Genomic DNA, 14,434 nt, shown 5'->3' with positions numbered 1-14,434 from the left:
AGCATACTAAGATGCTAGAGTCACTACTTGTCTTCTCCACAAGGGCTCATTTATCCACTGATTTACTGAAGGACTTGCTGGTCACTTCCAAGTTTTGGCAATTATGAAGAAAGCTGCTATACACATCTGTATGCAGGTCTTTGTGTGAATACAAGTTTTCAACTCCTTTGGGTAATACCAAGCAGCAGGATTCCTGGAGCACAGGTTAAAAGTATGTTTAGTTTAGTAAAAAAAAAAAAAAAAAAAACCACCAAACTATCTTCCAAAGTAGCTACCATTGTATATGCCCACCAGCTATGAAAATTCCTCGCCAAGACATCCTCCCCAGCATTTGGTGCCGTCAGTGCTTCTGGCATTTCGCCATTCTAATAGGTGTGTGGTGGTTATCTTCTTTTAATTTATAATTCCCTGATGACACACGATGCGGACTATCTTTTCATATGCTTATTTGCCATCTATATATCTATCTTCCTTGTTAAGGTGTCTGGATTTTTGCCCATTTTTAAATCAGATTCTTTTTCTTATTATTGAGTTTTAAGAACTCAGTGAGGTATTTTTGATAACTACCCTTTATCTGGTAATGTCTTTTGCAAATATCTCTTTATCTTTTTTTAAGATACGAAGAGTCACACCAGGGGCAATTAACAACTTAACCCAGGCCACTCTGAGAGAGACAGCCAGGACTCCAAGTCCTTGGTCTCCTCAGGGTAAAGCCAGCACCTGCTAGGTGGCTGGACCCCGGGGGGCTGAGCTCACCCCTACGCTGGCAGACAGGCAGGGAGGGCCAGAACCATGCTCCATACTCTTGTCCCTAGGACCACTCACATATCTAACCCTCAGCGCCTGGACACCCTGACGACGCACAGAGCTTCTGAAAATGCCCCATGAAAAGAGCCCCGGCCTCTCCCTTACTGCCTCCCCCGCTGCAGAAGTGGGCAAGCCCTTCATCTACTGCCATTCCCCAGTACTCTGGCCTCATGCGTCTCACCTTTGCATGCCGTATCACACCCAACCCAAAGAAGGCCAAGCTTTGCAGCATGCCCAGGAATGCTCTTGGCTGCCCCCACACCACAACCCTTCCTCCTCAAGCCCCGAGCCTACCTGGGCTCCCTCCAACATAGAGTTCCTCTGTTGGGGAGCAAGGTTGGCACACACACCAGGTCTCCACACTCTCCCATGTTTTTCTCCCACCCAGGAAAGGGAGGCATGGTGCAGAGGTTGTCAAGGACGGGGAAAGTCGGGAAGGCTGAGGGCCGAGAGGGAACTTCCAGGAAGAGAGGACTAGGATGGCAGGGGCCTGGAAGGGACAGCATGGAATGCAGCAGGAGGCTGGGAGCAGGCGGCGCAGGGCCCGCCTGAGGAAACGCTGGGGCCACGTGCAGGGCTCGGAACTACCCACCCTGGTAACTGGACACACTGCCAGAAGAGTAAGCTGTGGGGAGCCCTGTCCAGAAGGTTGACACTCAGTGCGAAAGAGGGCGGAGATGGTAGCAGACAGTCCCAGCTGAGTGTACACGTGTTAGGGGACAGAACCTGCAAGCCTGGGAAAGGCAGGGTCAAGACAAGATTGGGAAATAATTTTCACCCCAACAAAAACTTCCCTAATCCCTTCTTGAGGGAACACAGAATTCTCTACAACACCGTGCAGAAGTTAACATTAAAGGACCTCCCAGGCCTGGTCCTGTCTGTCTGCCCTGAGCTACTTACTCACCACCCAAAAGGGTACCTCACTACTACCCAAAAGCGAATGGGGGGCTCAGATAATACCACTTTGGGTATTTAAGGAGAGACTCACTTTTTTTTCCTAAGTAAAAATCACAGTCATTTACATTGTTTGAATAAAGAGCTTTCCTGAATGACTTCTGGCCAGTGAGACCTGCCCAGTTTGTCCACTCAGCGCCCAGGAGAGATGGGCCACCCGAGCGCCCCAGTGTGTGCCAGGCTCTGCGCGAGGGGCCGGGGACAGGAGGAGCCGGTCCCGGTTAGCGGCCTAGCCTCAGCTCTACCTCTCCCCCAGCATCTGTGAAATGGGGTAACAGCCTGTACTCTGATGAGACAGGAGCTGTCAAGTCCTGTGTGTCTGGCACGGGGCGAAAAGCTCAAGAGAAGCAGCTCGCTCGCCACAGGAGGCAGGACAGACCGAGCTTCTTACCTCCCAGGGCACTTGGCCCAGCTCGTCCTAACTTCTCTGAGCCTCTGTTCTCGTCTGGGGCTCTGTGGATCCCAGAGTGGCCCGAATGTGCACAAATCACACACTGCCCATCAGTCCCAGTGATTTTTGTTGAAGGAGGTGCAAAACTTGAAAATAGGATATACCTTCTGGCCTAAAGCTCCATGTGTGAATTTTTGACATTTCAGATTAAACTTATTCTGTGGGAAGGCAGCTCAGAAACTATAAGGGACCTCAATGAGAAAATACGTTTTTGCTGTAGAAAAACATGATATGACCTGTCAGAAATTTGCCTCAAATTCAAGATCAAGCTGTAACCTCATTCCATTATCAACCTAACCAAAGAGTTCAGCATTTTCACCTTTACACATGACCCTGAGCAATGCTTTTCTGTTATTCTGCCTTTATTTGGATGCCTTGTGTTCCCCCTTCAGCTGACATTGCTGTCTCAAGGAACCCTTAGAGATGTAAAATTACTTTACTCTGATGATTTTACATGTCCTAAATTAGTGCACAGACTTTAAATTTCCCTTATCTCTCTTCTGAAAGTGCTGCAGGTGACTGGCCAAACGTAATTCAAAAAACTCAATTCAATCCATGTCTAAATTCCAGGACACTTTTTTTCATATCTCTTTAGTCTTTCTTTTCCTAAAAAAATTGAAATATAGTTGATGTATCTTGGTTTCAGGTGAACAACGGTGATTCGACGATTCTATACATTACTACATCTCACCACAGTTAAATACAGACACTCAACATACAAAGATTCTACCGTGGTATTTCAGCCCTACGCTGTACTGTCGTCCCTGTGACCAAGAAATTTTTCAATCCGTTTTCTCTTAAATAACTGGCTTTATAGTGTTTATTACTTATTTTATAAACAGTATGGTTAAGAAAGAGAAAAAAATAATTTTGGCACCACTTTTGCACTAGAAGTCCACATTTTCCTGCATCTGCTTTTAATAAATATGTGCGTGCACTAAACGGATCTGACCAATGTTTACCAAAACCTATTGTATGCAAGGTGCTTTCCTGCCTTCTCCCCAGTTCCCTCCCCGACAGCAGCCCCAGGCAGATGCTGTCCTTACCCGTGTTTGGAAATGTGGCAAGTGAGGTGGAGAACTGAGTGATCAGCCTAAGGCCCCTAAACCTGGGCTGGCCTCTCCTGCATGGACAGGCAGCCGCTGGGCCTGTCCCTGTCACCTCTGGGGGCCAGGGGTGAGGGGAACTGCTGCTCACACTGTACCGTGAGGAATAGCCTGTCTTTTGTCTCTGTCCAGGCGGCAGCCAAGGAGGGGCAGCAGGCTACTTTGTTAGCTTGCAAGTACGGGGAAATCTCAGACCTTCACAATTCTTGACACAAACCTCCCAAGGCACAGAGCCATTTGGTGGCAACTAAGATCAACGGAAGCTCTTTCAGGTGTGGCCCCAAACCACCTGGGGCCTTTTATCCATGTGTCCTACTTTTAACCCTGTGGCCATTATCTAATCTTTCCCATGGGACCCTCCAAGAATCCCAAGACCCCAAAGTACCCCATGTCTTCCATTCTTCAAGTAAAGAGTCCTTCAACCATTCCACAGAAGTCACAGTTTTGTGTCACCGCTGAGACCACTTTCCCTGAGGGAGTCAGGACACAAAAGCTCTCTAGCAGCCACGGAGGAAGTCAGGCCACTCCTCCCACTCCCCAATGCGGACTGCCACACAACTGTCCCCATGGAGTGTGCACAACCGACTGTCTGCACCACAGGCAGGACTCGTGGCTGACTTATTATATCTACATTTAAAACCACAATCTCCACCCTCCTACACTGCTGGTGGGAATGTAAACTTGTTCAACCATTGTGGAAAGCAGTATGGAGGTACATCAAAATGCTCAAAACAGACTTACCATTTGACCCAGGAATTGCACTCCTAGGAATTTACCCTAAGAATGCAGCAATCAAGTATGAGAAAGATCAGTGCACCCCTATGTTTATCGCAGCACTATTTACAATAGCCAAGAATTGGAAGCAACCTAAATGTCCATCGATAGATGAATGGATAAAGAAGATGTGGTACATATACACAATGGAATACTACTCAGCCATAAGAAAAGGGCAAATCCAACCATTTGCAGCAACATGGATGGAGCTGGAGGGTATTTTGCTCAGTGAAACAAGCCAAGCAGAGAAAGAGAAATACCAAATGATTTCACTCATCTGTGGAATATAAGAACAAAGGAAAAACTGAAGGAACAAAACAGCAGCAGAATCACAGAACTCAAGAATGGACTAACAGGTACCAAAGGGAAAGGGACTGGGGAGGATGGGTGGGTAGGGAGGGATAAGGGGGGGAGAAGTAGGGGGGTATTAAGATTAGCATCCATAGCGGGGTGGGAGAAAGGGGAGGGCTGTACAACACAGAGAAGACAAGTAGTGATTCTACAACAGGTTGCTACGCTGATGGACAGTGACTGTAAAGGAGTATATAGGGGGGACCTGGTATAGGGGAGAGCCTAGTAAACAAAGTATTCGTCATGTAAGTGTAGAGTAATGATTAAAAAAAAAAAAATGCAGTTCCTATGTGGTGACCTCTAATGAGTTCTACACAATGATATAAAGGACATATAAAAGTGTAGGCAAAGGGTCTGTTTGTGTTTATACAGAGGATCAAAGCCTAATTTGGCTACCCTGAAAATGAACTAAGAAACGATATGAAAGAGAACTTCCAACATCAGCACTCTCGGGAAGACTCATGCCAGAAGATGATCATCAAAAAACCCCAACAAAGATCCACACACTGCTACAGCTGTAGATGCACTCATCCCACCAGTTCCTGGACTTGCCATGGGAATGAGGAAGGAGATATCTAAGCTGGTCTGTGCATACAGTAAAACAACAAATTTGACTGGATCTATACTGTTGGAACTCAACCAAGAATTAGGAGAAGTGCAAATTGTAGCGCTCCAAAATCTTACAACTACAGACTATTTACTGTTAAAAGAACATATGGGATGTGAACAGTGCCCAGGAATGGGTTGTTTTAATTTGTCTGATTTTTCTCAAACTACTCAAATTCAGTTAGATAATAACCATCATATCATTGATAAGTTTTCACAAATGCCTAGGGTGCCTAACTGGTTTTCTTGGTTTCACTGGAGATGGCTGGTAATTACAGGTATGCTTTGGTTATGTAACTATACTCATATTATGTTAATGTGTGTGCGCAATTTAAGTAGTAGCTTAAAATCTATACATGCTGAAGTTACTCTACAAGAAGATATGTCAAAGAAATAATCAATCTTCCCATGTTTTCTCCCGCCTGCTACTTCTATAGCTTTTCTTCTTTCTTCCTAATTACAACGAATTCTTAAATAGAATTCGTGCCTCATATCAAATTTACCGAGTATCATAACTCCTCCAAGTGGTAAAGATACCTCAAGACAAATGCTGGGCATAGAAGCCACAGGGCATAAATATGCAAAGAAGTAAAAAGCTAACCATTTCAAACAATAAGGCTTCTCTCTCACTTACCAACTTAACATTTCCCTGTATGGCCCCGGAAGATGACTGGTTAGCCAGAGACGGGTAAGATTCCTCAAGGGAGGAACAACCTAAGACAGGCACAGTCGCAGGGGGGCCATCAGGTGAGAAATTGGGGATCAACAGAGGTGAGGCTTAGAACCTCACCCCCCCTGTTCTGAGAGAAATCTTCTGCATATGTGGATGTTTTATTGCCCTTGTCTAGCTTGGATTAACACATAGTCTACAGGCACACACCTGATCATCTACATTTGCTCTCTTACAACACTAAACTATGTTTTCTACCTTTATGTTGTATCTACCTACCACTTCAGCATCTTAGTAAAAATAATAAAGAGAGAAATGTGGTATCCACATATAAATCAAGTATAAAAATCAAATGTGTATTCATATTTGAACTGACTGTTTATAGTTCATAATGCATGAGCAAAACCAAAAGTTTCTGTGATGACTGCCCTTGTACTGTTCACCATGTAACTTATTCACTATGTAAGAATTTGTTCTCCATGTAAGAACTTGTTCGTTATGCCTCAGAAGATTGGAGACTGACGAAAATTAGGCTTGGGGTGGATTAATGATTGTGCATTGAGCATTGACTCCCCTATACAGAATTTTATTGTTGTTAACAACCATTTGATCAATAAATATGAGAGATGCCCTAACAACAACAACCAAGAAAAAGTACACACTTCCAATTGTAAAATAAATAAGCAACCGGGATGTAATGTATAGCATAAGGAATATAGTCAAAATATTGTAACAACTTGGTATGGTGATAGCTGGTACTTAGAATTATCATGTATATAAATGTTGAATCACTGTGTTGTACACCTGAAACTAATGTAATGTAATACTGTGTGTCAACTACCCTTCAATAAAAAATAATTATCTAAAAAAGAACCACAATCTCCACAACTGAATTTAAGAAGGAACTTTCCCTCCTCTGAACTCATATGTACCTCTCACAACGTATCACTTCCCCCTAGAAGCGCAAGTAGCTTTGTTATTTTTTCATATAAACATAATATTCACACCAAAAAAAGTAAGAAACATTCCATCCCCTAGGAAAACAGCTGGTAGCCCACTGCTGCACGGCCATGCCATGTCCTCTATGCATATATAGCATAAATAAAGGCTTTTTATTCTGGACATCTATTCACTCTACTCACATGTAGTCACAAAACTGGAGTTGTACCTCCATGATCTTTCATAACTTCTGTTCATGCTGCTACACACCGTCTCCCACTCCGCAATCCAGATGTTCCCCCCTTTTGTTCGGCCCCAGAGCCTTGCAGGTGGGGAGACCATGAAGGGCAATGCCACTGTGGCTTACGTCCACAAAGCCCAGGCCTGGCTTGTGACAGGAACTCGGAGCCCCCGCTGACACGGAGGCATGTTCTTTCTCCTAAAGCAACCCCAGTGTACTAACTCTGAGGTTGGCAGCAACATTATTTTTTATGTGGTTCTGTGTCAGGAAACAGGAATCCTCTTGTTTGGCCTCAACCGTTACAGCTCCACAAAGGGAGATGGCAGAAGGAGAGGCTACAGAAGAATCGGCAGTAGAGCAGAGCCCAGAGCACACAGGCCAGGGCTGGGCCCGAGGGAGGCAGGACACAGCTCTCCCTCGGTCCGGAGGGGCAATGCGGCAGGAAGGAAGGGGCCTGCGGGCGAGGACTGCCAGTGCGAGGAGCTGTACCAATGAAGGCGAATACAGCAAGGCGGGGGAGAGGCATGAATTACAACCGCGGTACCAAAGGGAATAGAAGGAAATGGAAACTCACAGGCGCACCTGGAGGCCAGCTGGAGGGAAATGTCTTGACAGAAAAAATAACCTCTAACACTGAAGGAACTTCTATATTGTGCCCAGGACAGTGCCAAATGCTTTTATAAGAACACCACACCAAACCCAGAAGCCAACAGGAAAGAAAAGAAGGGGGGTGGGGGGCTGGGTCATAGATACCCAAACACCCTACTAAGGTCAGCCAGTTTTTAAAGTTTTGTTACAAGTGGTGAAAATTTTTTTAATTGAGGTGAAATTCATGTAACATGCAATTAACTATTTTGGCATATATAACCCACTACAATTAGTGAATTCATGATGTTGTGCAACCACCTTTAATTTTCAGACTTTCCGTCCCAGAAAAACACTGTTTCCATCAAGTAAGAAATGGAAAACTGAGGTAATAAAGCTTTGTTCAATAAATTACATTTTTGCTTCAGTGGAGGCTGAGGGGCTTGGCCAGAGGTGGCTACTCCCCCAGAAGGCTGGAGGAGGGGTGCTCAGGCAGAGAGCAGGCAAGCCAAGAACACACACTGCCTTCCACAACCCAGCCTCCAGAGGTGCTACTATAACATTCTTTACTATCAGAGAGAAAAGTCTGTGTTTGTTGTAGAAGACATGGGATGTGAGCAGGCACAGCACACTACTTCCCTCTGGGCATGGCCAGCATCCTGGCCCATGGCACTCCTGCCACCTTTTATCTGGGTGCATGCCCTCTCTCCCTGGAAGATGGGAGTCTGCGTGCACAGGGCCAGGGCCTTGCAGCTTGTTGCCGACATTACCCTCATCACCCATGCGCACAGATTTCCCAGATGAAGGCTGTAAGGAGCTGTGAGAAGATAATGGCAGCACCTACTCTGCAAGCCACGGATCAACAACAATGTTTTCAAAGGAGGAAGAAGCCTAAGTTTATCCAAGACAGAGGGAGGTGGTGGTGAAGGTTCCTTACTGTTCTAGTGGGATTCTCAGAGCATTTTGATTACCTGTCTTCTCCACTAGCCCAGGAGATCACTGAGAGCAGGGACCCAAAGCATCCTCAGAACCAGCTCTCAAACATTTACTAACTAAATTGCTGAACTATCAGATTCTCTTTCTGATTATAAGCATCAATGGCAGTGTTTGTTATTCTTCTGAACACTGACAAAAATGTCAACTCTCAAAATATGGTTTAATATATCTGCAACACAATGACCCAGAACCCAGAATCAGCCTGCAGGTTGTTATACAGAAGAGAGAACACTTCTGCATCTCTGGATATCCCAGTCACGAGACACAGCTGATGGTGGCTAATACGGCAGGAGGCAGGAGAACCTCACAGCCAATCTAGAAGGGAGGGAGTCAGTTCTAGGTCATCACATGGAAATAAAACAACTTCTTCTCAGACAAGACAAACCTGTGCTTTTTAAAAATGTCAAAGCTAATTACAACTTAATAAGAAAATCCTAAAAACCCAATTTAAAAATGAGCAAAGTACTTGAAAAGATAGTTCCCCCCCCAAAAAAATCGGTATATAAATGGCCAATAAGCACAAGATAAGATGTTCACTATCATTAGCCATCAAGGAAATACAAATCAAACCCACAATAAGACAGCACTCCACACCTACTTAGGAGGGCTGATATGAGACAAATAGCAAGTGTTAGCAAGGATGTGAAGCAGCTAGAACCCTTATACACTGCTAGTAGGAATGGAAAGAGTACAGCCACTGTGGAAACCGTCTGGCAATTCCTCAAATGGTTAAAACAAAATTACCATACGACCCAGCAATTCCACACCCAAGTAAATAACCAAAAGAAAACGTATGTCCACATAAAAACCTGGAAACGAACGTTCACAGCAGAATTATTCATCATTGCCAAAAAGTAGAAACAACTCAAATATCCATCATCTGATGAATGGATGGGTAAACTATGATCTATCTGCTTCTGTGGAATATTATTTGGCAATAAAAAGGGATGCTGGACCAATACATGCTACATCATGGATGACTGTGAAAGTATTATGCTAAAGAAAGAAACCAGACAAAAAGGTCATGTACTGGATGATCCATTTATAAGAATATGCAGAATATTCAAATCTACAGAGCAGATTTGTGGTTGCCTAGGCCTGGGGAACAGAGGGGAATGGTTAAGGTAGGGGTTCCTTTTGGGATCAATGAAAATGTTCTAAAATTGTGACGGATGCACAACTCTATGAAGATACTAAAAGCCACTAAACACCAGAGGGTATCTCAGGTTGTCCCAATGACACACGCACACGCACACGCACACGCACACACACACACACACACACACACACACACACACCCCAAAATGCAAGTTTCAATGTGATCCCTTTGAGAAACAATGCTCGGAGAGAAGTACAAATTCTATTTACACACTGACTGTGAGTGCCCACTATGTGTACACACAGTGCTGGGAAAGAGGATTTGGATGGAAACAGATAAAGCCTTCTGCCTGAGCCAGAACTCACTGAGACAGACATCCATACATGCACAGTCACACCCTGAGGCATGCCCAAAGAGAGGGGGCAGGGGTGGGTCACAGCACACCCTAATAGGCTGTATAGCTAACAGCCATTCCCCCTGCTTGCTTGCTGGCAACACCCCAATTGTGTCTGTATATGCTCCCTCACTGTGACTCGGGGGAAAATCCTGACTGTGTCTAAACCTGTGCTGTCCAACACCGCAGTCTCCAGTCACAGTGGCTACTGTGTTCTCAAAACGGTTACTCTCCTGGGAATTAAGATGTGGTGTAAGTGTAAAATACCACCTGGACTGGAGAGACTTTGTATATATGTATATTAAAAAGGTAAAATACTTTGCATATGTACCTCATCTTCTTTATCCATTCATCTACTGATGGACACTTAGGTTGCTTCCATATCTTGGTTATTGTAAATAGTGCTGCGATAAACATAGGGGTGCATATGTCTTTTTGAATCTGAGAGGTTGTTTTCTTTGGGTAAATTTCTAGGAGTGGAATTCCTGGGTCAAATGCTATTTCTATTTTTAGTTTTTTGAGGAACCTCCATATTGCTTTCCACAATGGCTGAACTAGTTTACATTCCCATCAGCAGTGTAGGAGGGTTCCCCTTTCTCCGCATCTTCGCCTGCATTTTTTGTTCCTAGTCTTTTCTATGATGGCCATCCTAACTGGTGTGAGGTGATCTCTCATTGTGGTTTTAATTTGCATTTCCTGATAATTAGCGACGTGAAGCATCTTTTCATGTGCCTGTTGGCCATCTGAATTTCTTCTTTGGAGAAGTGTCTGTTCATACACTCTGCCCCCTTTTTAACAGGGTTATTTGCTTTTTGGGTGTTAAGGCATGTGAGTTCTTTATATATTTTGGATGTTAACCCCTTGTTGGATATGTCATTTACAAATATAATATTCTCCCATACTGTGGATGACTTTTTGTTCTGCTGTTAGTATGCTTTGCTGCTCAGAAGCTTTTTGGCTTGATGTAGACCCATTTGTTCATTTTTTAGTTTGTTTCCCTTGCCCAAGGAGATACGTTCAGGAAAAAGTTTCTCGTGTTTATATTCAAGAGAGTTTTGCCTATGTTTTCTTCTAAGAGTTTTATGGTTTCATGACTTACATTCAGGTCTTTGATCCATTTTGAGTTTACTTTTGTGTATGGAGTTAGACAATAATCCAGTTTCATTCTCTTGCATGTACCTGTCCAGTTTTGCCAACACCAGCTGTTGAAGAGGCTGTCATTTCCCCATTGTATATCCATGGCTCCTTTATCATGTATTAATTGACCATATATGCTTGGGTTTATATCAGGGCTCTCTAGTCTATTCCATTGGTCTATGGGTCTGTTCTTGTGCCAGTACCAAATTGTCTTGATTACAGTGGCTTTGTAGTAGAGTTTGAAGGAGCCTAATCCCCTCCACTTTATTCTTTCTCAGGAGTGCTTTGGCTATTTGGGGTCTTTTGTGGTTCCATATGAGTTTTAGAACTATTTGCTCTAGTTTGTTGAAGAATGCTGTTGGTATTTTGATAGGGATTTCATTGAAGCTGTAGATTGCTTTAGGCAGGATGGCCATTTTTTTATTTTTGGTATCATTAATCTACAGTTATAGAAAGAACATTATGTTTACTAGGTTCCCCCCTTCACCAAGTCCCCCCCACATACCCCTTCACAGTCATTGTCCATCTGGGTAGTAAGATGCTGTAAAATCACTACTTGTCTTCTCTGTGTTGCGCAGCCCTCCCCGTGTTCCCCATGCACTATACATGCTAATCATAATGCCCTCTTTCTTTTTTCCCCGCCCTTATACCTCCCTTCCCACCCATCCTCCCCAGTCCCTTTCCCTTTGGTAACTATTAGTCCATTCTTGGGTTCTGTGATTCTGTTGCTGTTTTGTTCCTTCAGTTTTCCTTTGTTCTTATACTCCACATATGAGTGAAATCATTTGGTACTTGTCCTTCTCCACTTGGCTTATTTCACTGAGCATAATACCCTCTAGCTCCATCCATGTTGTTGCGAATGGTAGTATGTTTTTTTCTTATGGCTGTGTAACATTCCATTGTGTATATGTACCACATCTTCTTTATCCATTCATCTACTGATGGACATTTAGGATGCTTCCATATCTTGGCTATTGTAAACAGTGCAGCGATAAACATAGGGGTGCATCTGTCTTTTTCAAACTGGAGTGCTGCATTCTTAGGGTAAATTCCTAGAAGTGGAATTCCTGGGTCAAATGGTATTTCTATTTTCAGTTTTTTGAGGAACCTCCATACTGCTTTCCACAATGGTTAAACTAGTTTACATTCCCACCAGCAGTGTAGGAGGGTTCCCCTTTCTCCACAACCTTGCCAACATTTATTGTTGTTTGTCTTTTTGATGATGGCGATCCTTACTGGTGTGAGGTGATATCTCATTGTGGCTTTAATTTGCATTTCTCTGATGATTAGCAATGTGGAGCATCTTTTCATGTGCCTGTTGGCCATCTGGATTTCTTCTTTAGAGAACAGTCTATTCAGCTCCTCTGCCCATTTTTTAATTGGATTATTTGCTTTTTGTTTGTTGAGGTGTGTGAGCTCTTTATATATTCTGGATGTCAATCCTTTATCGGATCTATCATTTATGAATATGTTCTCCCATACTGTAGGATCTTTTTGTTCTATTCATGGTGTCCTTTGCTGTACAGAAACTTTTTAGCTTGATATAGTCCCACTTGTTCATTTTTGCCTTTGTTTCCCTTGCCCGGGGAGATATGTTCATGAAGAAGTCACTCATGTTTATGTCCATGAGATTTTTGCCTATGTTTTTTTCTAAGAGTTTTATGGTTTCATGACTTACATTCAGGTCTTTGATTCATTTGGAGTTTACTTTTGTATATGGGGTTAGACAATGGTCCAGTTTCATTCTCCTACATGTAGCTGTCCAGTTTTGCCAGCACCATCTGTTGAAGAGACTGTCATTTCCCCACTGTATGTCCATGGCTCCTTTATCGTATATTAATTGGCCATATATGTTTGGGTTAATGTCTGGAGTCTCTATTCTGTTCCACTGGTCTGTGGCTCTGTTCTTGTGCCAGTACCAAATTGTCTTGATTACTGCTGTGGCTTTGTAGTAGAGCTTGAAGTTGGGGAGCTAGATCCCCCCCACTTTATTCTTCCTTCTCAGGATTGCGTTGGCTATTTGGGGTCTTTGACAGTTCCATATGAATCTTTGAACTATTTGTTCCAGTTCACTGAAGAATGCTGTTGGTAATTTCATAGGGATTGCATCAAATCTGTATATTGCTTTCGGCAGGATGGCCATTTTGACGATATTAATTCTTCCTAGCCAGGAGCATGGGATGAGTTTCCATTTGTTAGTGACCTCTTTAATTTCTCTTAAGAGTGTCTTGTAGTTTACAGGGTATAGGTCTTTCACTTCCTTGGTTAGGTTTATTCCTAGGTATTTTATTCTTTTTGATGCTATTGTGAATGGAATTGTTCTCCTGATTTCTCTTTCTATTAGTTCATTGTTAGTGTATAGGAAAGCTACAGATTTCTGTGTGTTAATTTTGTATCCTGCAACTTTGCTGAATTCTGATATTAGTTCTAGTAGTTTTGCAGTGGAGTCTTTAGGCTTTTTTATGTACAATATCATGTCATATGCAAATAGTGACAGTTTGACTTCTTCTTTCCCAATCTGGATTCCTTGTATTTCTTTGTTTTGTCTGATTGCCATGGCTAGGACCTCCAGTACCATGTTGAATAACAGTGGGGAGAGTGAGCATTCCTGTCTTGTTCCTGATCTCAGAGGAAAAGCTTTCAGCCTCTCGCTGTTCAGTATGATGTTAGCTGTGGGTTTATCATATATGGCCTTAATTATGTTGAGGTACTTGCCCTCTATGCCCATTTTGTTGAGAGTTTTTATCATGAATGGATGTTGAATTTTGTTGAATGCTTTTTCAGCATCTATGGAGATGATCATGTGGTTTTTGTCTTCCTTTTTGTTGATGTGGTGGATGATGTTGATGGATTTTCAAATGTTGTACCATCCTTGCATCCCTGGGATGAATCCCACTTGGTCATGGTGTATGATCCTCTTGATGTATTTTTGAATTCAGTTTGCTAATATTTTGTTGAGTATTTTTGCATCTACGTTCATCAGGGACATTGGTCTGTAGTTTTCTTTTTTGGTGGGGTCTTTGCCTGGTTTTGGTATTAGGGTGATGTTGGCTTCATAGAATGAGTTTTGGAGTAGTTCCTCCTCTTCTATTTTTTGGAAAACTTTAAGGAGAATGGGTGTTATGTCTTCTCTGTATGTCTGATAAAATTCCGAGGTAAATCCGTCTGGCCCAGGGGTTTTGTTCTTGGGTAGTATTTTGATTACCGATTCAATTCTTTTGCTGGTAATTGGTCTGTTTAGATTTTCTGTTTCTTTCTGGGTCAGTCTTGGAAAGTTGTATTTTTCTAAGAAGTTGTCCATTTCTCCTAGGTTTTCCAGCTTGT

General features: G+C 43.1%; 1 protein-coding gene across 2 annotated transcripts in view; it reads right to left on the bottom strand.

Annotated features, from left to right (window-relative positions):
- UBE2L3 (ubiquitin conjugating enzyme E2 L3) overlaps positions 1–14,434 on the bottom strand; it is a 49,427-nt gene that overhangs the window by 8,095 nt on the left and 26,898 nt on the right. The window lies entirely within an intron of this gene.

This window comes from Manis pentadactyla, chromosome 14 (assembly GCF_030020395.1).
Source record: "Manis pentadactyla isolate mManPen7 chromosome 14, mManPen7.hap1, whole genome shotgun sequence".
NCBI classification, from domain to species: Eukaryota; Metazoa; Chordata; class Mammalia; order Pholidota; family Manidae; genus Manis; species Manis pentadactyla.
This window is presented reverse-complemented; position numbering and strand designations above follow the sequence as displayed.